The sequence below is a fragment of the Sminthopsis crassicaudata genome, chromosome 6 (assembly GCF_048593235.1).
Source record: "Sminthopsis crassicaudata isolate SCR6 chromosome 6, ASM4859323v1, whole genome shotgun sequence".
Classification (NCBI taxonomy): domain Eukaryota; kingdom Metazoa; phylum Chordata; class Mammalia; order Dasyuromorphia; family Dasyuridae; genus Sminthopsis; species Sminthopsis crassicaudata.
In genome coordinates this window covers 207,664,887-207,685,184 of record NC_133622.1, presented here as the reverse complement: position 1 = coordinate 207,685,184, position 20,298 = coordinate 207,664,887, and the positions used below count along the sequence as shown (strand labels likewise).

Below are 20,298 nucleotides of genomic sequence, written 5' to 3'. Positions count from 1 at the left end.
GATGCTAGAAAGCTTAGATTCTGCTTCCCACTGATAGCCTGCTATGTTATATTGGACAAGTCACTTACCCTTTGTGGGACTGTTTTTCCATCTGTAAAATAGGCCAGTGGATCTATAGCTTCTAAAGTTCCTTTCCAGCCTTTAGTCTTTATGGTCTTCCATGATTACTGGGCAAATCAGAGGAATGAGGAAAGCTCAGAGATTACAACCAAAGCACTGGGATCATCCCAAGGCACGGGTTCAGTTCAGTTCTGTGAGTCATTTTCCCATTTCTTTCTAACTGGTTTCCCAGGCTTGCCTCAAGGTGCCTGAGCAAAGGATTTTGGGTCTTTGAGTCAGCCATGATGGGACAACCCCAAAGTCTTGGAATCAGATAGACTTAATTCCCATTATCTTTGTTCTCATGACCTGACTACACCAAGAGTTCTGTGCTCGGCTCTGGGTATCACACCTTAGAAAGCCCATGGAGAACATCCAAAGAAGGATAAACAGAATGATGACAGACCTCAATGTAATCCTGTTGGTTAAAGGACCTGGAAGGACTTAGTCTGGAGAATGAAGATCGAATACGTTTTATCAAGTTTTTGAAGAGCTATCTTGTGGATATACAATTTGGTTCTAGAGAGTAGAAAGTCACGATTCTGAGCAAATGCAGATTTGGGCTTGATGTTAGGAAAAACCAAGAGGAAGACTCATTTTCCTGAGTTTAAATCTAAGTTCAAACTCTTATTAGCTGTGTGACCCTAGACAAGTCACTTAACCCTCAGTTTCCCTGTGTGTAAAATAAGTTGGAGAAAGAATCCGCAAAGTATTCCAGTATCTGCCCCAAACACCCCAAATGGGACCATTAAGAGTTGGATGTGACTGAAAAATGACTGAACAAGGAAACAATAAAAATGGAATGGACTATCTTTGGAGGTGATAGATTACTCTTCTTTGGAAGTCTTCAGGCTGCACGACCATTTTAGCTCATGTAAGAGACTATCGTTCCAATTGCTGATAAGTTGGATCTCTAGAGCTTGACTACTACTTCCTTTAATAGTCTTAGGGCTAATCCTGAGAGTCAAAGATAATAAGGTCCCATTTAGGGTTATTTTGTTGTGGTTCATTCATTTCAATCATATTCTATTCTTCCTGATCCCATCTGAGGTTTCTTGGCAAAGATAACTGGAGTGGTTTGCCATTTCCTTCTCAGCACATTTTCATGGATAAATAAACTTAGGAAAATAGGGTTAAATGACTTGCCCAGGATCACATACATAGCTAGTAAGGGATTAGACCTATTTTTTTCAATAATATTTTATTTTTCCAAATACATGTAAAGATAGTTTTCAACATTCATTTTTATAATATTTTGCATTCTAAATTTTTCTTCCTCCCTCCATTCCTTACCTCCCTACTCCCCAAGACAGCAAGCAATCTGATATAGGATATACGTACAATCCTTTTAAACATATTTCTATATTTGTCATGTTGTACAAAAAATATTGAACCAAAGGGAAAATACATGAGAAAGAAAAAGCAAACAAACAAAGAAAGGTGAAAAAACTATGTTTTGATTCATTTTCAGTCTCCAGAGTCTCCCTCTAGATGCAGATGGCACTTTCCAATACAAGTCTACTGGAATTGTCTTGATCACTGTATTGCTGAAAAGAGCCGAGTCCATCATAGATGATCATCACATCATTTTGCTGTTACTGTGTACACTATTCTCTTGTTCTTCTCACTTCATTCAGCATCAGTTCATGTCGGTCTTTGCAGGTTTTTCTGAAATCTGCCTGCTCTTCATTTTTTATAAGAACAATAATAATCCATTACATTAATATACCATAACAAATTTATGCATATATTCATGCGTGTGCAATGGTGGTTTGGTGCAGGGGTTGACTCCATCAGCTTGCTTGATTGATGCGCCTTCTCTATAGGAAGGCTGCTGGGGAGATGGTTTCTAGGAGAATTATGTTGATAATTATGCTGAAGGATTATGGAGTTTTCATGGACCTTCTGCAACTGGTTCTAGTTGGCTAATCCAGTGGTTAGTAGGAATCTTTTGGGGTGACTGTATAGATAAAATTGAAAATGTCTCCCAAAAAGGCTCCATCAATTTTGCTTTCCTCCCTTTAGCTGCATTTGCATTTGGAGAGCTATACTGACTCCTTCACAGATCCAATGACAGATTATGTTTGCAAGAAGAAAGAAAGAGCTTTCTTTTCCTTAGGAACCATAGAACTCCTGGACAAAGGCTCTTATGATCTTTTTATTGTTCTGGGGGCAGGGAGTGGCGTTTCCTTCCATGAGAGAGTCAGCTACAAGAATTGGGATGCAGGTGTTGCAGCCAGCCCAATGGTGATGCCATGAGGAATGAGGAGAGAGCTCCAGGAGGGACTTTTGGGACCCCAGCCCTACATCCAGCAGTCAAGTCACATCTGGTGGGACGAATGTGGGAGTTAAGTGTTGAGTCTAGTGTAGTATAGAATAAAATATTTCCTAAAGTTATTGAGATAAATGTTTGTTATTATATGTTTGAAGTAAATATTGCTCATTGATGTTAAGTGGTTAAATGGAAGGGGGCGTGGTACACTAGTTCCTGGCCTTTCTAACAAATGTGGGTGGGGGGAAATAGTAAGTGGGGTTTGAGCTAATGACAGCAGAGAAAAAAGCTATCCAAGGCTCCTCAGAGCATCCTAGATCTTAGAGGGGTAGATGAGGCTGGCTGGCCCTGAGAGGGTAGAATCAGAACATGTATACTCAGCAGATACTACAAAGAGATTTAGAACATAATTCCAGCTTTTTCGTAGCAATGTGACATTTATGAAGTAAAGAGAGAACACAGTGTGTTCTAAAGCGCAGAAACTATGGACCATGAGATAGAAAAGGAAACAGACAAAAGTGTATTGATTATCAGTGCTAAATGGGACTTTTGTTGATCACTGAGAGCAAATATTATATAGGTTTAATGAGACGCAGAAAGGGAGAGTAACAAGCTCTGGGACTAGAAGCCAGAAATTCTGAATTCCATGCCGTTTCTCTTTGGTACACCAGACTGTACCAACATACTCCCACAGGCCAATGCAGCAAGCTCTTTTTTGGAGTCTAAGGTACTGGATAGCCAGCTGTGTGACCCTGGGATTTTTGTCCTCAGTTTCTCTCTCTGTAAAAGGGCACTAGGAATACATGCTATCAGAGGCACTTTCCTGTGCTGATCATTTAGTATTTTAGCAGATGAAGACTCATGACTTGTAACATCTGTACAGGCTTTGAATTATGGGAGAATTAGGGCTGAGGGCTAAATTGGGAGAAATTCACTTTCCCTTTTACTAAATCCCCCCAAAGACCCTTTTGTTCTGTAAATTGGATACTGGGAGGAAAAAAAATGATGTCTGCAGTTGAAGTCATTGACATGTAGGGACAATCAGATGGAGAAGTAAACTGTGGTTTGGGGTTTTGTTTGTTGTGTGTTTCTGAAAATCTTTTTTTTTTCTGGGAATCAGTTTTGTAACATGATCTCATACGTTTATTGTAAAGCTGGACTGATGTAGTATCTTTAACTATTAAAATAGGATTTATTTAGAGGCCAAGGTTATTAGATGTTATTGGAGTAGGCTCTGTTTCAGGATATTGCATATGCTAATATAAGGTCTCTAGGATTTGTGCTGTGGGCTGGGCCAGGTCTGGCAGGGCTGGGAAGAGGAGTGGGAGGGAACAGGATGGATGACTGATCCCAACCCCCTACTTCCCACACCCTGGGGTGACTAACAGACCTCCAGCATTCAGCTGAATTGACTTCCTAGCCTTTTGTTGATTTTTATTTTATTTTATTTTTTTGCATTTTCCTTTAAGGGCCATTAGAAAACTGGTACCAGAGGATTTGGGTAATGAGTTTGGAAGAAAATGAAGTTGTTTTTTTGCTCCAGGGGTTTGTTTTCTAACAGGACACTAAAATCCCTGATTATTTTCTACTGTTTAGTCCTCCACCCAGAACAACAGGTGTGGGCTGATATTGAGTATTAATACACACACACACACACACACACACACACACACACACACACACACAAGCATTAAAAGCCAATGCGAGGAGGATCCCCAGCTCAGCCTCTGCCCTGGGTTGAGCTCTCAGGGATGGAGGCTGTGAAAGGAAGGACCCGTCCTGGGAAGTCTTATCTCAGCTCTGAGATCCCAGCCTCCATTAAAACCTCAAAGATATGCCTTCTGGGGTTGGAAAGGCTGAGAGCTCCGGCTGCTCCCCCACCAGTGGAAGTTGCCCATTTTTGCATCTCTTTTGGTGGGCTAGAGGGCAGGTCAAAAGGATGAAGTAACAGTCGATCTTTTACCATTCAGCAGAGGTAGCAGTGAGTGACACATGCCTGGTCTTCTAGCTAGGAAGTATTAGAGGTGGGTCTTGAACCCAGACCTTCACCACCAAGACTGTTTTAAGCTATATGGCCTCCAAGAATGGTGTGTAGTTGGTGGGAAAGCTAGGCTCCTAAAGACCATGAACCTCCAACAATTCAATCTCAATTCCACAGACATTTATTATTGAGCATTGGCTTTATATACCAGGCACAAAGCTAGGGGGGAAAGATCCCTGTGCTCAAGAAGATTGTATTCTAGCAATGTGATGTAGAAACAGAGCTGACTCTAGTCGGAGTACCTGGGTCCAAACCCTGCTTACTACCTAGGTGATGTTGGCAAGTGATTTGATTTCCATAGGCTTGGTTTCCTCAGCTGTAAAATAAAGGGCTTAGATTGAATGGCGTTTGAGGTCCTTTACAACTCCACATCCCCAAGCCTTAACCCATTAGAAATGAAATTGTGACTAATCTGACATGACCTGTTCTGGATGAAGCTACGCATGCCCTTAGAGTCATGGATTTCTTCTCTATAAATCAGATAAACCTTAACCCCAATTGCCTCAGGAAAAAATAAGCAAACAAATAAATGAGGGAATAAATAAATAGACAAATGAATGGATGAACAAATAAATAAACAACTAAATAGATAGATAAATAAATAAATAAAGAAGATAAACCCTTGCTGGGACTATCCATATGTGGCGTGCCAGCCAGGCATTCTGCATCCCCTTTTCTCACTGGGAAAAGTGTAGGCAACACCTAAGAGATCCAAATGAAAAATATCCTTCAAATATCTGAATCCAGATTCATTTTGATAGGTAGATGGGTAGATGGCACAAAAATGATTTCAAATGTGACCTCAGACACTTACCAGCTGTGTGACCCTCGGCAAATCACTTAACCCTGTTTGCCTCTGTTTCCTCCTTTGTAAAATGAGCTGGAGAAAGAGATGGGAAATCACTTCAGTATCTCTTCCAAGAAACCCTCAAATGGCACCATGAAGAGTCAAACATGAGAGAAATGACTAAATTCCTCATTTGTGTACATGAGGTTCCCCCCTCCAGGAGAAGGTATATTTTTTCCTCCCTGAGACAATGGGGGTTAAGTGACTTGCCCAGGGTCACACAGCTGGGAAGTGTTAAGTGTCTGAGACCAGATTTGAACTCGGGTCCTCCTGACTTCAGGGCTGGTGCTCTATCCACTGCGCCACCTAGCCGCCCCCAGAATATATATCCTTTAAGGATACAGACTTTATTTTTGTATCCCTATTACATAACACGACCACTTGCATATAGCAGGAGCTTAATAAATGCATGTTGAAATGAAAATACATTTGAACTAAGCTTAACTCTGGAAAAAAGACGAGAATATGTAATTTTCTCCTTTTGTTGGAGAATGCCGGGTTTGTGATTTTATATAAGCTGTCCGGCCATCAGGTATGTTCACTGGCTCTGCTGAATGTAAAAAACAAAAACTTTGTTCCAAGGGAAGTGTGTGTGAATAAGTAGAAGGGGAGGGGGATGTTAGGAAATGAATATAATACAAACAAAAGGCAGACAAACAAATCGAAAGAGCAACAAAAATAGTCTATCTTCATATAAACATAAAAGCTGAATGGTTGAATGAATAATTAATAAAGTCTAAACCACAGCCAGAGGCAAAGAAAAAAAAACCGCTCATTGACATGAATTTTAGAAATCCTGAGTATACAACATTTGACTCTGAAAATCTCACCCTCAGGATGGACTTTTGCAAATTCTCACTGGATAGCAGGAATCAATTCTTTGGGTGGAAAGCGAGGTCAGTGACGTGTAATAGATAAAGAGCTGCTTCAGAGTTAGGAGGGCACTGATCCTTGCTGGTTGTGTGACCCCAGACAAATAATTTGATATCTTGTTCTCTCCTCAGACAACAGTTTAAGACTAGATGGTGAAGGAGTTGTTGGTCTGCATTGATGGATGGAGTTTTCTTACTAGTAGCTTGACACAGATGAAATAATGGGTTTTAGACTCCTCCTCCTTCTCCAAAAAAAGGGGCGTTGGGTCATATTAATCAGTATGTCATCCAAAGAACATGCTCTCCAGGGAAACAGTGGTCTTGGCATCAAACAAAATGGGTAAAATGGAAGGCCTGGCATTGGAAGCACTTCCTTCCCTCATAATGGGGGTTTAGTGGCATGCAGGAAGCAGCCCTAAATATCAGACCCCTGAGATTAAAATCGCTGTGAACCGTTCCTTTTCTTTCTTTCTTTTTTTAATTAAAGATTTTTATTTTCAAAATATATACATGGATAATTTCCAGCATTCACCCTTACAAAACCTTGTGTTTTAATTTTTTTTCTCTCCCTTCCCCCATCCCTTCCCCTATCTGGCAAATGTTAAACATGTGCAATTTTTCTATACCTACTTCCACAATTATCATGCTGTACAAGAAAAATTAGATCAAAAAGGAAAAAATGAGAAAAAAAACAAAATGCAAGCAAACAATAACAACAAAAATGAAAATGTTATGTAGTGATCCTTACTCAGTTCTCACAGTCTTCTTTCTGGGTACAGATGACTCTCCATCACAAGACCATTGGGACTGGCCCGAATCATCTCATTGTCAAGAAGAGCCTCGTCCATCAGAATTGATCATCGTATAGTGTTGTTGTTGAAGTGTATAATGATCTCCTGGTTCTGCTCATTTCACTCAGCATCAGTTCCTGTAAGTCTCTCCAGGCCTTTCTGAAATCATCCTGCTGGTCTTTTCTTACAGAGCAATAATATTCCATAATATTCATATGCCACAATTTATTCAGCCATTTCTCTCAGTTTTCAGTTTCTGGCCACTACAGAAGGGGCTGCCACAAATATTTTGGCACACACAGGTCCCTTTCCCTCTTTTAAGATCTCTTTGGGAGACAAGCCCAGTAGAAACACTGCTGGATCAAAGGGGGTGCACAGTTTGATAGCCCTTTGGCCATAGTTCCAAATTACTCTCCAAAAGTGTTGAATCAGTTCACCATTCGACCAACAATGTATTAGTGTATTAGTTTTTCCACACCCCCCTCCAACATTCATCATCATCTTTTCCTGTTATCTTAGCCAATCTGAGAGGTGTGTAGTGAACCGTTCCTTTTCAAGTGAAAATAATATGAAGGCATGCTGGCTGAAAGAAGTGGGATGGGCAGTGGAGTGGGGAAAGGAATGAGGAGATCTTTGTTTAGCTGCTAGGCTTTCAAAAAGTAAGGGATTTCTGGGTTGGACACCAAGCCTTGCTATTAACTAGGCAGGGTCATTCTAGGCAAGACACGGTAACATTCTGAACCACAGTGTTCCCTGGTATAAAATGGGGAGAGCAATACATGTGCTAGTTAGTTCTTGGAATTAGAGCATAATGGTAACAATGCAGGGACCACAAGGTCCTCCGGGAAGAGCTCTGTCCATAGCCTTTTCCAGGATGAGAAGTGGTTTCCTCTGGGTGACTGACATGGAGGGGAGGCTGATACTGAGGAGGATGCTCTTGGATACATTCCCAGCTGAGCCTATCTCCCCATCTCCAACTCCACCAGATCCCCAACTCTAGACAATGGAAACTGGAGTCCCAACTCATATCCCTTCTCAGGAAGTACATTTGGATTTGGAATGGCTCCAGCCTACTAGCTGAACCTGGATTGGCACACGTGGCTCCTAAATCCAGTTGTACTGGACCCTCAAATATTGTACCTTGTGATTGATGGGGGATGCAGGACATGCTGTGTATAGGGAGTCCTGATGGGAAAGTTTCTCAAAATGTGCTTATTCTCATTGTTGATGACAATAATAAGTCATTGAATCTCAGAGAGGAGGCATGGTACCCTAGCTCTGGAGGGAGAGAACTGGGGTCTAAATCCCAGTGCTTATTTACTAGCTTAGGAAAGTCACTTAAACGCACTGGGTAGCAGTTTCTTCATCTGTGAATGAGGAGAATGGACAAGATGATCTTTGAAGTCTCTTTCAGATCTAGCTCTATGATCCCAAGGGAATAAGGGAAGGATCTTAAGACATAATTCAGATTCATTGAAGGAGTCCTTGAAAGAAAGACAAAAAGGAAGGCAGGAAGGAAGAAAAGAAGAAAGAAAAAAAGAAAGGAAAGAAGGAAGGAAGGAGAAAGACAGAAAGGAAGTAATAAAGAAAAAGAAGGAGAGGAAGGAAGGAAGGAAGAAAAAGGGGAGAGACAGAGACAGAGAGAGATGGAGAGAGGAAGGAAGAAGGGAGGGATGTATTTATTGACTACCTTATGTTTTTCAGGCATTGTGCTAAGCACTTTACAAATATCTTATTGGATATTTTTTACAGTTTTTTTTATAGTTAAATAAATTGAGATAAGTAGAAATTAAATGACTTGCCCAGAATCCATTAAGTCAGATATATCTGAAGCCAGATATGAACTCAGGTTTTCCTGATGTCAGGCCCAGGGATGTCTCCACTTCACCATTTAATTTGCCTTGACAATAATCTTGACAGGACCTCTTTGAATCTATGGGCAACCCAATTTTTTTCAGAAGCAAATTATCCATAATTGTTGAAAATCTTTTCATTTCAAAATAATTATACATTTACAGAGCATTTGCAAAGCACTCAATATTATCTCATTCTATCCTTACAACAACCCTGGAAGGTAAGTTCTGTTATCACACCTGTTTTACAGATGAGGAAACTGAGGCAGACAGAAATTAAATTACTTGCCCAAAATTTCAGCTAGTAAATGTTTAAGGCTGAATCTGAAGCCTCCTGACCCCAATTCAGTGCTCTATTCTCTGCAATACTGAGCTGCCTCTTATATTGAGATAAATTCTTCCTCTCTGAAACTAAAACTTATTTATTGCTCCTCGGTTTGGCCATCTGGAGCAATGCAGGACAAGTATAATTCATTTTTCCACATGACAGCTTTTCAGATATTTGACAACAGTGATTATGTCTCAACTAAACATTCTCCAAGCTAGGCCACTCCAGGGCCTTCAAGAGATCTGGGCATGACATGCTTTCCAGTCCATTTACCATCTTGGTTGCTCCCCTTTGAATGCCATCCAGCTTGTCAGTGTCCCTACTCAAAGGTCATTATCTAGACCTGAACAAAATACTCCATTTGTGACTGGGACCAGAGGAGCTGGAACACTGGAACTTTTGCCTCTGTCACTTTGTATATTATACAGATTCTTTTAATGTAGCTAAAGATTAAATTAGCCTTTTTAGTGGCTGTTCATTTTGAGTTTATGGTCAAGTAAAATACTAGGTCTTTTATTTTTTAAAAAATAAATGTTATCTTCCATTGATGTGTACGAGAAATAGAGTAGGACAAATTATGGATGAGAATAGAAAAAAGTATCCCTAGGTTTTTTTGCCCATGATTTTCCTATGAAGTCAGAACTTTCCTATCCATTAGTGAAGCAATTATTCCTGTGCATTTATTTACACAGAATGTAAACTCCTTGAGGGTAGGGATTGTGTTATTTTAATTGTTGCATCTCCAGTGCCTTCTATAGTGACTGGAGTGCAGTATGCACTTAATACATTTTTGTTGATTGATTAGTTAATTAATTGATGCCAAGGGCACCCCCTCATTCTAGTTAGCTAGGCTCCCAATTTAGATATCATACTCTTTTCTTTCCTCTTTCTTTCCTCATATCTATCTAATCTGTTGCAAATTCTGTTGATTCCACTCTGTGATATATATATATATATGTGTGTGTGTGTGTGTGTGTGTGTGTGTGTGTGTGTGTGTGTGTGTGTGTGTATGTGTGTGTGTGTGTGTATGTTTTGCTGAGGGTCACACAGCTAAGAAGTGTTAAGTGTCTGAGGTGAGATTTGAACTATGATCCTCCTGACTTCAGGGCTGGTGCTCTATCAACTGAACCACCTAGCAGCCCCGTAATATATCTTTATATACTTCTTTCTCTGACATTTCTACCATCCTGGTACTGGCCTCTATAATCTTATACCTGCATTGTTTTATTTTTTTATATAATTTTTTAAAATTTTAATAGCCTTTTCAAAATACATACTAAGATAGTTTTCAACATTTACCGTTGCAAAACCTTGTGTTCCAAATTTTTCTCCCTCCCTTCCCACTTCCCTGCTCCTCTAGACAGCGAGTAAAGTAATTCACTATAGGTTACACATGTGCAATTCTTCTAAACACATTTCCACATTTATCATGCTGCACAAGAAAAAGTCAGATCAGAAAGGAAAAAAATGAGAAAGAAAAAACAAGAAAGCAAACAATAACAACAAAGGCGAAAATACTATGCTGTGATGCACATTCAGTCAGAAAAGATTATGGATGCAGATGGCTCTCTCTAGCACAAATCTTTTGGGATTAGCTTGAATCGCCTCATTGTTGAAAAGAACCAAGTCCATCACAGTTGACCATCACAAAATCTTGCTGTTACTGTGTACAATGTTCTCTTGCATACCTGCATTGTTGTAATAACCCTCTCCTCTCTTTCAAATTTCTTCCTATTTTAATCCAATTTCTATTCAGCTGGCAAGGTGATCTTTCCTAAACTCAGGTCTAATTATGGCACGACAATTCCTTCAACAAACACCAGTGATTCCATGTCCCATTTGGGACCAAATATAAAAGTATCTGTTTGACTTTCAATGCTCTTCATAATTTTGCCTTTTCCTTCTTTTCCAATCATCTTACACCAAACTCCAGTTCCTATATTATTCCATGATCTGGCCTCCCTGTTGTTCCTTGAACAAGGCACTTCATCTCCCAACTCTTTTTGTAATTGTCCACCATGCTTGGAATATTCTCTCTCCACAACTCTACCTTATGGTTTTTCTGGATTCCTATAAGTCTAAACTAAAATTCCTCCTTCTGGAATAAACCTTTTCTGACTCCCCCTCACCCACCTTAACCTTAGTGCTTTTTTTTTTTTCAGATCATCTCCAATTTCTCCAGTAAAAAATCTTATTGTACATAGATGCTTGCACATGAATCTTCCTTTTTAGATTGTGAGCTTCTTGACATCAGGGACTAGTTTGTTTTTTTTTTTCATCCCAGCATTTCACATAGTATCTGGCATATAACAGATGCATAATAAATGCTTCTTTACTTGCTCACTGACTCAACTTAACTTGCTGTTTGATTTTCTTGAACCTAATTCTGGTATTTTATATTTGTCTGTCTTTGGCTGCGTTCCCTTCAAATAAAATGCTGTGGGGTTACTGCACTATGATTGGGAGGTGATCTTGGGGTTTTTTGTAGGCAATGCCAGAGAGCATAAGCTCTGCCAGATTCTAACATGTAAAATCTCCAAAAAGAGAATGTGTATTTGTCAGGGCACGGTGGATCTGATGTCTGAAGAGCACCCTAAATCTCAGAGTCTTATCACCAACCAGAAGGATGGCTAGCAGGAAATGAATTTTAGCAATTTGTGAAGACTAGAAAAGACCTAATAACACTGATTAATAGGGAGTTGAAATCTAGGATAAGAGAGAAACCATGGAGTGGTCTTCAAAGGGTTCAAAGGCTTCATCAGTAAATAACACCTCAGGACTTCAAGACTATCTCTCAGGTCATTAGGAGAAGATGAATCAACTCCAGATCACTGAAAGAATGGCAGAAATAACTCTGTTTCCAGACTTCATTAAAAATGGTGGAGGATGGGGGGAGGGAAAGGGAAGAGAGTTCCATCTAAAAATATAAGTAATATTGACTTTTATCCTTGGCAAATTAGAAATCATTTTTAAAGAAATAATTTATGAGCATTTAGGAAGGAAAGCAGTAATCATTATGAGGCAAACATGGCTCCTTTAAGAGCAGATCATTCCAGACTCATTTCCTTTGAATGTTAGATCAAGGAAGGCCATAGATATAAAATACCTATTTTTTAAAGCAAAACATTTGATGAAGTTTCTTATTTTATATTTGCAGATAATATAGATAGTAGTAATAATAATAACAAGGTTTGCAAAGTACTTTATAAATATTATCTCTGTCCTCAATAGGGTTCTCATTTCTATGTGGAATTTCCTGTCTTGCAGTGTCCTGTAAATAAAAACTTAATTTCACACACAAAAAAATACTGTATGAAACCTCTGTCCTCAATATTATCTCATTTCATCCTCACACAGAACCTTGCAGGTAGGTGCTATTGTAATCTCCATTTTACACAGAAGAAACTCATGCTGACAGAGGTTAAGTGACTTGCTCAGGTTCATACAGCTAGTAAGTGGGAAGATAAGGAAGCTGGATGATAATATTGAATTGAAATTGATTGAATGATCAGATCCATTAAGGGCTTGATTTTTAACTTGGAAGGTAGTTTCTAATGCAAGTCCTCTATTGTTTTGTTATTTTTCCTGTCCTCTCTAACTTACTAGTTGGATAGAAGCAGAGATGTCAGGATTATTAAATCAGCAAATCATAGGAAAGTGGGAGAAATAGTAAACACTCTGGATAATCAGTAACCCAAAGATAGGCTAAAACAATAGGGCTAATTTAAGAAGACAGACTTTAATAGATATAAATGTAAATCCTAGGTTGGATTCAAAATACCAATTTTATGAGTAAAAGATGGAGAAGGTGTGGTCAGAGAGTTGTTCATGTTAAGAAAAAAAAAAAAAAACTTCTGGTTGTTTTAATAGATTTGCAAGTTTATTATGAGTCAATAAAATGCCATGGAAGCCAAAAAAGCTATTGTGGCCTTAGGCTCCATAAAGAAAGTCAGAGCATCCAAGACAAAGGCAGGGATTGTTCTCTTCCTTGATGGGACTCCAGCTGGAATACTGCATTTACTTCTGAGCACCACATTTTAGGAAGGGCATTGACAGGCTGAAATATATTCAGACAAGGGGCACCAAGAGGGACAGTGGACTAGAAATGATGTCATGCAAGGATTATTTGAAGCAACTTGGAGAAGAGAAGACTTGAGAATGACAGGGACATTATCAATCAACAAGCATCTGTGAAGACCTACCTTATGCAGACAAGCTGTGCTAGGCTCTTGATAACCATCATTAAGTATCTGAAAGTCTGTCATGTGGGGGCAGAATCAGGAGCCATGTATGGAAGCTTAAAAAAGGTGGGTTTCCGTTAAAAGTAAGGAAAAAAAATTTACTAACACTTAGAGCTAATCTCGAGTACAATGAACTTATTTTATCTTCCTTTGATGCATAAATTGAGTGAATCTGGTTAGGAATACTAAGAGTTTGTGAGTCTTAAAATGCTTAAGGGATGTAATAAGTGTTGGTGGAAAACTACCCCCAGAGAGGAAATCACAGCTCCTTGAATTTCTCAGAATATCCATTTCATCATCTTGGTTTTGGTTTACTTCTCCAGACCATCAAGACATTGTAGATCCTAAATCTGTCACCCAACATGTTGTCTTTATGGGACAGCATATAGAGGACAAAACTGGGAACCCTGTCAGATGTTGTTCAAATCCCGCCTCAGATATTGTAAAAGGAAAATAAAAGAAACAAGAAGCAAATTTTTAAAAAGTAGTTTTATAAAGACTTGGAAAAATCCACTCTTTCCTTTAAATTTTCAGTTTGTGTGCAGTGAAAGATGAGGTATAAAAAGTAGATTGGGGTTAGAATGGATAAGATATTGAATGTCAGGTTGAGAGGTTTGAACTTTTGATTAGAAGTGATATAAAAAGCCTAATTTAATTAATTTAATCTAAAGGGCTGTTATGAGAAAAGAAGACTCTATTTGTTCTAAGTGTTTTTACTAGTATTATCTTTTTTGTTCTTCTCAAGAATCCTGGAAGATAGGGCCATTATTGCCCCCATTTTACAGATGAGGAAATTGAGGCAAATAGGTTATATGATCTGCTCATGGTCACACAGCTAGTAAGTGTCTGAGGCTGAATTTGAATGTGGATCTCTCTGACCCCAGGTCCTACACTCTATCCATTTGTGTCAGAAGTCAGTTAACTGATAGCTCATTTTTTCAGCTATAGACGTTCTCTAAAGAGAAATGCATGTCGCAGAAACCTCTTCACCCAGAAATTTGGATTTCTCACACTGGAATTGTCTTTGCCACTGCACCTTCTTCCTCCATTTTAAGCAGTATATGCAGGCCAGTCACGTCTTTGTACCTCTAGAACTTAAAAGAGAACCTGGAACATAACAAGGTTTAAATAAGTTCTCATTGATTGGTTGATCAGTAAGTGGAGCTAAAGCTACCACCTTATTTCTTTATATCATGTGATGGCCTTGGGTAAAAGATTTTATTATAGAAAAAAAATACAGGACCCTATAATAGTACTTCCTTAGCCCTGTAACATAGGATCCTGCACTATACTCTTAATTTTTCCAGGTGTCAGACCAGTCTCCCCCCCCCCCCCACAAAACCTTGAGCTCCCCCAAGGTGATGATGGAGTGCTTTGCATTCACCTTTCTGTCCTTCGCCTCCAGTGCTTAACACCATTCCAGCCATGGAGCATGTGTTCAACAAATACTTATTGCAAAGAGAACCTTGGTTTGGGGTGGAAGGTGGCAACTCAATCACTCAGATAATCACCTCAATTCTTCCCTTCATTTGGACCTCTGTGGACAAATGAACATCACGCTTTAGCCCAGCTTGGAACAGACAGTACCATTTTTTAGAGAAGCATTTACAAGGGTATTAACAGGACTATCATAAAAAGCACAAGAAAGAGTATCCTGCTTCTCATTTAAGCACTACCCAGAATTCACTCACTTGGGAAAGCCATTTAGCTCATGTCGCAACTGGCATTTAGGGTGACTGGCAAACCAGAGCCCTTCGATAAACAGGGGCTGTGTCCAGGTGCATTTTGGGTGCCTTCTCATTAATGACAGCTCTCAGCATTCAACAGGACATCCAGTTACAGTCTGGGAGAGCAGGGAAGTCCACGAATAAACTCCTAACAGAATCCATTGTGAGAGTTTAACAGTCCCTGTTAGGTCATCAGGATCATCTGAAAGCCAAGGATGTACCCATTCCACCCCACCACCCACCCCCAGCCCCAGAGCTGCATCTGTTAAATGAAAGGGGGCAGAAAGACTCGATGGTCTCTAACCTCTCTTCTAACCAAGTTGTTCTAATGTTCCCTGTTTTTTGTGACCCCATTTGGGGTTTCGTGGCAGAGATCCTGGAGAGCTTTACCATTTCTTCTCCATGTTTACAGATGAGCAAACTTGAGATAAACAGGGTTAAAGAACTTGCCCAGGGTCACACAGCTGGCAAGTGTCTGAGGCTGGATTTGAACTCAGAAAGATGAGCCTTCCTGACTCCAGGTCCAAGTGCTTTGTGCACTATGGCTCTCCTTAGCTACTCTTTTTTAACCCTAATAGTTCTAAACATCTATAAGTCCAGGCTTTTCTGAAGTCAGTTTACTCATCACTTCTTACAGAACAAGAATATTCCACAATATTCATACACTACAATTTATTCAGCCATTCTCCAACGGATGGGCAGCTTCCAGATTCTGGCCACTACAAAGAGGGCGGCCACAAATATTCTTGCACAAGTGGGTCCCTTTCCCTCCTTTAAGATCTCTTTGGGATAGAAGCCCAGTAGAGACACTGCTGGATCAAAGAGTTTGATAGTCTCTGGGCAGTGATTTAAGCTCTTGTAAGAAGAAATTATGAACACTATTCCAGCCAAACTGGTCTTTTTATTTCTCATACAATGCACCCATTTTCCATCTCTGTACTTCTGTTCAGGCTGTCCCCCATTTCAAGAACATACTCCTTCCTCGCTTCCAATTCCTATAATCCTTTAGTTTCCTTCAAAGGCAATGGTGCTCAGGAACCATTTTCTACGTGAGCCTTTCCCGGTCTGCCCTCTCCTCATTCTTTGAGGAATTATGTATGTATTTTGCATATATTTATATATGTCCTTGCTGTCTTCCCTGATAGAACATGAGCTACTTGAGGACAGGGATGATTTCCCCATTGTCCTTTTTATCACCGGTATCTGACACACAGCAGGCACGAAATAAATTATTATTTGTATTGATTGACTGATTTGGGCCAGAAGGATTAAGTACATTCACAGAAAGATAGGGCAAAAGACAGGATGGTTCCCCAAACTCAAAGTAGGTCGTTTTCCCTGCAGAGTGAAAGTGTCTGAGATGGAATATTCCTACGATGCTCTCCCACAACTGAATACAACACTCCTTAAAGCTGTTATGTTGGTGACATTTATGTGTCTTGGAATGTGGCCCTGGGCTAACAAATCTGATTTGGAGATGTGGAAACCCCAGGAATCAATAAAGAGAATGGAAAGTCTGCCTTGCTGATAAAACATCATGTGCCTTAATCAGCAGAGCTTCTCAGAATTTCCTACAAACCTTTTAAAATGTCAGTGGCTGTGTACACACTGGTAAACCCAAGTGGGAAGGAAGGCCAAAGCACTTATCTCTGTTGTTCAGGCCAAAAACCCTACAAGAGAAAAAAATGATTTGGGATCCGTCACATTGTTTGTCTACACTGGCCATGGTCATTGGCTCCCGGCTCAGCCATCCACTTTGCTCTGCTCTGTAACCAAGGCTCCAATCTCCTGCATTTAATGATTTTTTGTTAGAGCTTGAGTAGCTGCTTCTTGCTTCCACCTCTCCAGAATAAATCTTTGTTATAGTTTGGGGATGTGCTTCAGCTTACAGACATGAACTACCTCCTTCATGTGAGGAAATCAGAGTCTGCCTTCATCCTACACCCTTCCGGAGAATAATGGGAAGATTTGTTGTTGTTAGGTTATTTCACTTAGATCCAACCCTTTAGGATTCCATTTTTTTTTTTGGCAAACTGGGGTGATTTGACATTTCTTTGTCCAGCTAATTTTATAGATGAGGGAACTGAGGAAAATAAGGTTGAATGTGAGTCATTCATATTATAAGATTTGAATTCAGGTCTTCAGGCTTCCAGGTTGCAGCTGCTCGGGGGGAAGCTTTAACCATGTTTTCTCTATGACCTTCTCTTTGACCTTATAGAAAATGGGTAGGGTTTCCAGACAGACAAATACAAAGTTTGCCTTTAGAGACGCTGAGCAATCTCCACCGGGAAGGCAGGTACTCTTAATTATTTCCTTTGTGATTTCTTACTCTTTCCCATATAGGCTAACATTCCCCTTCATGTTGTCATGGATTCACAGAATGGCATAGCAAGGAGACTTGAGCCATCGTCTCATCCTATTATAGAGGAATTACTGCCCTGAGACGTTGGTCTCCGTGGATGACAGTGACTTGTCCAGGTCTTCACAAAGCATCAGCGCCAGATCTTAAGTTAAGGTCTAAGTCTCCTAACTTTCCTACAACCAGTGCTCTATGGAATATCGGGTCTAGAGTCAGGAATAACTGAGTTCAAATCCAGCCTTAGACAATGGCTGTGTGAACATGGGCAAGTCCCTTAACTGTTAGCCACAGTTTGCTCAACTATAAAATGGAGACAACACATGACAGAGTTGTTGTGAGGTTTTAATGAGATAGTATTTGTTAAAAAAAAAAGCACTTAACACAGTGCCTGGAACATGCTATAGAATTATGTATTCCCTTCTTTTTTCTTCCCCCCCTTTCCTCTTCCTACTATGGCCCCATGCTCACAGCTGTTTGCCCACCCTGACAGGAAGACACTAAAGCTAATATTAGGGGCTTAACCAAGTGTAAACTCTAAAATGCTAGTAACTATTATTTTCTACATCAGAGAAAGAACCATGGAGCTTCTTGGCAAGCTTCCTAGCAAGTGTGAATATGGGAATGGAGATAGTACTAAGTTAGGGACTTCAGTCAAAGATCAGCCTAGTTAACATCCCGGGAACGTAGAGACTGTCCTTGAGTATTCAGATTTAAGAGATTCTCAGATATTCATTTCAAATTACAGCTTTTCCTTTAAAAAAAAATCCTGTGAGTTCATCCTCATGAGGCTGTTCGGCCTCTGCTGGTTATTTGTTTTTGTAAGATGGACATTCTAGATTTGTTTTAATTGTCCATCTTTTTTGTCTTTAGCAATTTAAGTCATTCCTTAAGAAATGTGAGTCAGAACCCCGGTAAAGTTTTCTCCAAAGATTAAAAAATATATTAAATCAATACTGGAAGTGGGGCTTTGCTTTTGAGGTTAAGACTTTAGGCTTTACTTTTTGAGGGGGGGGAAGTGTAGTTTCTACTAGCCTTTGTCCATCATTAGTAGATTAGGGTAATTCAGCTGTCAGTCCTTCCTGCCCCCTCCCCTTCACCCCCTCTAAATACTTAGAGATGGATCAGACCATGTGATTTCTTTCTAGAACCCAATTCCTGAGGAGCTCCCTTTAGAGGTATCGATATTGTCAGGGAAAGAGTGTTGGCCTTGGAGGAGCTAGAAGCACAATATTGGAGGCTGACTCCAATGGGCAAGATGGTGACACTATCACAAGGAATAGTTCCAGTAGGGTTGAATTATGGGTGGAAGTCCTAGGGAGGCAAAGTTTAGTTAATACAAGGAGGGATTTCTTAGTATTGTTGAAAGACCATTGAACTTGTGAATGAAAGCTCCAGGTCTGAGTCCACACTCTGATATATACTTGCTGGATGACTTTAGGAAAGTCTGTTTCCTCATCTGTAAGACAAAGGAATTGGATTGGATGGTCTAGAATTCCTTTCCATCTCTAAGTCAGTGCTCTTTGCTCCGTAGAATGAGGAAATTGGGCTACATTATTTTTAAGGGGGCCCCTTGCAGTTCTGAAACTTTGTGAGTAATCAATAATAACAGAGGTGCCTTGGGAAGTGGTGAGTTCCCTCTTTCCAGAGGTCTTCAAGTAGAAATGACCTTGACAAAGACTTGTTAGGCAAAGAATAATGCTTTAGTTAAGGCTTGAAACCGAGGACCTTTGAAGTTCTTTCTATGAGAATTTTTTAGTTCTGTAGGACTTAGTTTTCTCTTCTGTAAAAGGGGAATATATAAACAGGGTTTATGGGAAGAATAAATGAGATAAAGTAAAGCCGGGGGTAACCTCCACTTATTATTATTTGAAAAGTTTGTTGTTGTTTGTCCTTAGTACTCCAAGAGGACCCTGGCGTTAGGAAGGTGATGCCGGGACATGCAACTAGATTAGACTTAAGAGAGGAAGGGCTGTACAAGAGCACTTGTTTCATTTTCCCCTCTAGAGTCATCTGGGTCCTGTGACAAGGTATAGATCAGGATAATTGGAGATGGCCCTGGATGCAATGGCGGACCTTGGTTTTTTTAAGCTAAGGTCTTCAACAGGAGTCAGTTTGACCTGAGATTGTACCCATTCAGTGATTAAGGGAAGGGAGCAATTGAGTCAAAGAGTTTACCAATCATTCTACCCTCTACTTATAGAATACATGCAAAAAGAACAATCAATCAAAGTAAGAATACTTATCAATTGCTTGGATGCAATTTCTTTCTTTCTTTTTTCCAGAGAGGTAAAATTCTCCTAGCAAAGCATTTAAAAAATGAATACAGTCCTCTTATTTTTTAAAAGCATTTTCAGTATTACTCAGAGAAAACAATTATTTATCTGAATTTACTACCAGGAACCAAAAGCAAGCAGAAACCATAAAATATTGAGCATGAACATAATTTTAAAAACATAATGTCACAAATTATTCGCAGAATTGCCTTTCTTAGATAAATGCCCTCAAGGGACCTTGTCCCCTTTGCATCTTGGAGAGTTTACAACTTTAACTAGAAAATAATTCTTTAGCAATAAACTGGTCCCCCACATCACATAATGCCTCTGAAACAATCATTCTGAGTGACTGCTTTTTAAAAAACCATGTGCTGAGGAAGACCAGCAAGTTCATCTCCAAAGGCTTAAGCACGATCAGGCCAAGTCCCTTTTTGTTTAGTATGGATTTATATCCCAGTGGACTCTTTGGAAGCTAATAAGAGAGACAGACTTGTGTAATGGGCCTCAAGCAAGAACAGGGCAGCCATGGACCTCTGGGTAGGAGGGAGAGGGCAACAGGCCATTCCTCTATGATATTTCTAGCATCTCAAAGCAA

General features: G+C 39.8%; 1 long non-coding RNA gene across 2 annotated transcripts; it reads right to left on the bottom strand.

Moving 5' to 3' along the window:
* Positions 1 to 2,059: 2,059 nt before the first annotated feature.
* Positions 2,060 to 7,427, bottom strand: LOC141545717 (uncharacterized). Of its 2 annotated transcripts, XR_012483127.1 has the most exons (3): positions 6,880 to 7,427; positions 5,227 to 5,292; positions 2,060 to 2,426 (listed from the first exon to the last, which is right to left on the bottom strand). It is a non-coding gene; the product is annotated as an uncharacterized LOC141545717 (long non-coding RNA). The 2 variants fall into 2 exon arrangements; XR_012483126.1 differs by lacking the exon at positions 5,227 to 5,292.
* Positions 7,428 to 20,298: the final 12,871 nt, after the last annotated feature.